Here is a 5,139-nt window from a genome sequence, read left to right as displayed (position 1 = left end):
TGGCTGCTATAACAAAGTACCATAGATAGTGGCTTATCAAGAGTCAAAATTTATGACTCACAGTTCTAGAGGCTGGAAATTCAAGATAAGAGTGCCAGCAAGGTCAGGTTCTGGTGAGGAGTCTCATCCAGCTTGTAGACTGGGGACTTCTCATTTTATCTTTGTGTGGTGGAAGGGGCTAGGGAGCCCAGTGGGGGCCTCTTTTTTAAGGATGCTAAAGCCCATTTTTGAGGCTTTACCCTCATGACCTAATCACATCCCAAAGGCTCCACTTCTTAATACTATCACTTTGAAAGTTAGATTTTCAACACATGAACATCAGATAAAGGCAGGTAGTCTGAATTTGGGTCCCCCAGAATCTGACCTTGAGCCAAGAATTCAAGGGCAAGTTGTTGATTGGGCAAGGCGATATTAGGTGGGGGTGAGGAGATAGAAAGAGTGCTATCCAGCTGGTTACCACAGTGGGTCACTTTTTGAAAAATGGTGCAAACACATACTTCAAAACAAACCTGGTCAAGGGGAGAGAAAGCTGGAGTGTTTCATCTCCCACCTACCAGGCATTGTCCAGGACAGCTGTGTGGGGTGGAGTGGTGGGGAGGCAAGGCTGGGGAGTAGAGGAGGCAGTCACATTCCCAGACTCCTGTAGTCTGGAAAGATGGCTGGACGTCAAGCCGGCTTGCACAGACAGACATGGTGAGGGGAGTGGGATGTGGGCATCAACAGTGTTCACCACAAGGTCCTGGCAACCCCAGGAAAGGGGAGTAAAGCAGATTGAGAAATAGAGAAAAGCTTTGGGTCAGACCCTCTGAAGGAAGGCAGTCTCAGAGGTTGGGGGGGTGGGTCTCCTGACTTGGGTAGAAACTTTTAAATAAGGAGCCTGAGGATTTTCCACACAAAGAGCACCCTGGCCTGGCTATTACCACTCCTGCTCCCTCCTTGTAAGCTCCCAGGCCACATGCTTGGCCTCATCCACTCTTGGCTTCATCTGTCTATCTCTAGTTGTTCTGCTGGACAAGTGACTTTGCAAAGGGTGGTGCTGGGATATCAGGGGGTAGATACAGGAAGGGTACTAAAGTGGGCTGGAAAATAGGAAGAAGCGGGTACTTAACACCTCACCTTCAACACCTCAGTGGTGTTAGTATCCTGAATCTGGCTGCATCTAGCCACTCCCACTGCTCCTTGCTGGTCCTCGTGGCCATGACCTTGCACATGGATCTCTGCAATGGGCCGTAACCTCTCTTCCACCTCCACTTTCCCCCTTATTCTCTACACAGCAGGCTGGACATGTGACCATCCTACTTAGAACCTGACAGTGCCTTTCTCTCCCACCCAGGAGGAAATCCAGAGTCTCTCCTGAGGCCAGCAGGCCCCCATGTACCCTGGCATCTCCTTACCTTTCCTCTCTCCCCTGCCTTTCTGCTCCTCACTGATTCTAGAACACACGAGCTTGTTCGCTTGTTGTTCCCTCTCCTCAGGATGCTTCTCCATCGGAGTCACATGGCTCCCTCCATCCCTTCTCCTCTCTTCTCATCCCCAGTGTCACCTCTCTCCCAACCTCCCCATCTGCTCATCAGTCCATCCCTTTAACTCTCTTTTGCTTCAAAGCCCTGTGGAAATAAATGAAGCCCATCCAAAGGAGAATAAGCAAAGGCTACTTATTCAGAATTTGCTCCAGCATGAGACTCAGCCAGCATCCCTTGCATTTGACAGAGACTCAAAGGCAGGCAGAGGAGTGGGAAAGCTTTTCATGGGAAAGGGGAAGGCTTTCCCTGGGTTATGCTCTCACTGGAAACTGTTGTACTGGGGAGGCTTTAGGTAGGCTAACTAGAAGGGGCCTCCTATGTCAGTGGTTAGGGGTGCATACTTAGCCTTCTCTGGTTGGAAGCAGGGGAAAAAGGGAAGCTTCCAGTTATTAATCAAGCCCTGTCCACTTGGGGCCAATTGTTACAAGAGGTTATTGTCTGGCTTCCTAAACTACCATTGGAGATAGTGGTCTGACCTCCTGAAAGTCTGATTATAGCAGGCTGGCTTCCTGGGTTGGTTTCTTGGGCAGCTTACTGCAAATTGTGGGTCAGAATTCTATTTATATATATATTCTGCTGTAATATATTTGTATGTTCAGTCTCTAAGCATTCACTATTTATCTAACATGATGCATATTTGTTTTTCTAGTTAGGGACTGTCTAACAAGATAAAGAGAGCTTGGTGAGGGCAAGGGGCTTATCCTGTTGCCACTGCATCTCCAGATCCTCAGACTCTACCAGGCACAAGGTGGGTGCTCAATAAAGGTGAGTTGAGAGAGGGAATGATGGTGCCCGATCCTTCCTCTATATAAGTTTATAGAAATAGAACCTTCTGCTTTCTCCTTTTCTTTCCTTATGGGCTGACACTTTTGAAAAGGCCAACCACCATTTGAAGAAAAGATCCGGGTGGAGAACCCTGAGTTTTGGATTCAGGGGATCAGACTTATATGTCTGTAGGAGTGAGGTAAGTGAAAGAACAAACTGGTTTGGTGAGTGGGAAGGACAGAACACAGAGTCTTTGTCCTGTAGAAAGTTGGCCACCTCGACTCGGTGCCTCCCAGTCTGTGTCATGTCAGAATGTGGGCCTGCTGTTTCTAGAGCATATGCACTGTCAAAAAGAACCTGATACCCTGGAATTTTATATAAATACATCTAGTATTTAAATGTTAGCCACTCTTCTTCCCTGGTGGTCCAGTGGTTAACAATCTGCCTACTCATGCAAGGGACACAGGTTTGATCTGTGGTCTGGGAAGATGCCACATGCCCCAGGGCAACTAAGCCCGTGAGCCACAACCACTGAGCCCATGTGCTGCGGCTACTGAAGCCCATGCATTTTAGAGCCTGTGCTCTGCAACAAGAGAAGAAACGGCAGTGAGACACCCTTGTACCACAACAAAGAGCAGCCCCTCCTCACCCCAACTAGAGAATGCCTGTGCACAGCAATGCAGACCCAGTGCAGTCATAAATTTAAAAAAATAATCAATAAAAAATTTTTAAAAGTGGTAGCCACTAATAAAGTATTACATACTGGGATGAGAGGAAGAAAGTGGGGAAAACGAGATGGTTCTGTGGGCTGCATTCAGTCCTAAGGCAGCCAGGCTTGGCCTGTGCTCTGCCACGATGGAGACTGGAGGTTAAGGTTAAGATGGCTGGTGTGAACCTCCAAGCTCCAGCCATTAGACACTACAAACTGGGTCTCAGCATATTCGTTGCCTTTGAGTAATTTTCATTAGGAGTCATCTGTAGACGTGAGGAGGGTGATTGCACGAGGCCGTTTTGGCATTGAGCTGATTGTAAGTGAAGCTGCAGGGGCTATCTTTCTGATTATAATTGAGATTCCAGATGAATTAATAATGAGGCCATATGATGGGAAAAAGGAGGGACCTGTTCTTGTTTATGTTAAAAAAAGTTTTAGGTGCTTTCACTTAAAAAAAAAGTGGTTTCTCAAAACTTTAAATCATTGATTGATACTGGGAGTAATTAAGCTTATTTCCTCAGAATATAATCCTTTAGGAAATCCTTTTCCTAAGTACCATTCATTACAGTTTGCAAAGGATTTAAAGGTAAGAATTCTGGGCAATGCTGATTATAAAACAAAGAGAAGAAAGGGAGTGTGGAAGAGTTATTGGTTGTTATTTTCACAGCTATCACTTAAGAGCCCAACAAAAATTACATTCACAATGGATTTTTTCCCTCCAATTCCAGGAAAATGCCAAAATGCAAACCAGCGAGGTTGATGTTATTTAAGATGCTATTATCCTTGGTGAAATCTAAGCACAACAACAAAGCTCTCCAGTTTCTTTGGAAATGGGAGATACACTGAATTTGGCTAAAGATAGCATTTTGCCAAATGTTGTGATGGTAGGAAACCCCATATTTATTTGAAATTGCTTAAAACTTTATCCTCTCCCACCCCAGCTCTGATTGAGCTAATTAGAACCCACAGGGAATCATGTGGGTAATGGTGGGAACAAGGAAGTATAAATATGCAATGCAATTAGTGCCTGCTCTTTTTCTGTGTGATGCAATCTGGAAGCTTGCAAAGGTTAGAACAATAGGATCCATTGATACTCAAGTTGCTATGGGAGTCCATAATTATGATATAATATCTTGCCAGCCTTTTGCAGGCACAAAGGTAGAATGGAATATGAGTAAATAAAATCCAGCAATTTTCTCCATCCATAATTCTTTATATCAATAACTTATTTTCTCTGTTTTTTTTTTTTTTCCCCAAAGAAGATAGAAACTTACTCAAACATTTTATGTGCCATTGGAAGACTTCATCTCCAAGGGAACAAATTTGGTTTGCAATCAGTGAAATGAGAGGTGGTGGTATTACAAGTTGAAGAAAACTATTCCACGATACCCTCTTCCTGCCATGTGTAGAAGTCCTTGACTTTTGCTTGCTACTGCTGGGTAAACTATTCCAGGAGTAAACTTGAATTTAGTCAATTATTCCTTAATTTGTTTGGACTATAATCGGGCTGGGCCAACCTCATGAGCATGGGACCTATGAAGTCTCTTATTCTTCTGGACCTTCTGTTCTCAGTCACTCAGTCATGTCTGACTCTTTGCAACCCCATGGACTGTTGCCTGTCAGGCTGCTCTGTCCATGGGATTTTACAGGCAAGAATTCTGAAGTGGGTTGCCATTTCCTTCTCCAGGGGATCTTCCCAATTGGAGGATTGAACCTGCATCTCCTGCATCAGCAGGCAGATTCTTTACCATCGAGTCACTTGGAAAGCCCCAAAGTCTCTTATAGTTGCATTTAAAACTAGCACAATGCAGTATAAAGATGAACAACGTTCTTACTAATAATTTAAATTTAGATTTCTCTTTATTTAGAATAACATTACATAGCAAATAAAAAACACTGTGACAAGTGAGAGAGAGACCACAGAACAAAGGAAAAAAGCTTTATATTTTAGTATCTTTAATATCACAGTTTTTTTTGCTTTTTGAACAAGGGGGTGTAATTTTCATTTTGCATTGGGCCCCATAAATTGTATAGCCATTGCTGTACCAAGGCACAAATAAATGTAATTCAGAGATTCATTCACTCATTCAACAGTTGTTTACTGAACATGAACTTGGTACAACATGTGCCAGGTATAGG

The 5,139-nt window shown here is 44.1% G+C and overlaps 1 long non-coding RNA gene across 1 annotated transcript; it reads left to right on the top strand.

Annotated features, from left to right (window-relative positions):
* The first annotated feature begins 2,165 nt into the window (after positions 1 to 2,165).
* LOC123331582 lies at positions 2,166 to 4,506 on the top strand. The gene is made up of 3 exons (XR_006548298.2): positions 2,166 to 2,271; positions 2,401 to 2,487; positions 4,260 to 4,506. It is a non-coding gene; the product is annotated as an uncharacterized LOC123331582 (long non-coding RNA).
* The last annotated feature ends 633 nt before the right edge of the window (positions 4,507 to 5,139 follow it).

The sequence above is a fragment of the Bubalus bubalis genome, chromosome 2 (genome assembly GCF_019923935.1).
Source record: "Bubalus bubalis isolate 160015118507 breed Murrah chromosome 2, NDDB_SH_1, whole genome shotgun sequence".
NCBI lineage: Eukaryota > Metazoa > Chordata > Mammalia > Artiodactyla > Bovidae > Bubalus > Bubalus bubalis.
Note: the sequence above shows the minus strand (reverse complement) of the source record. Positions and strands in the feature narration are given on the sequence as shown.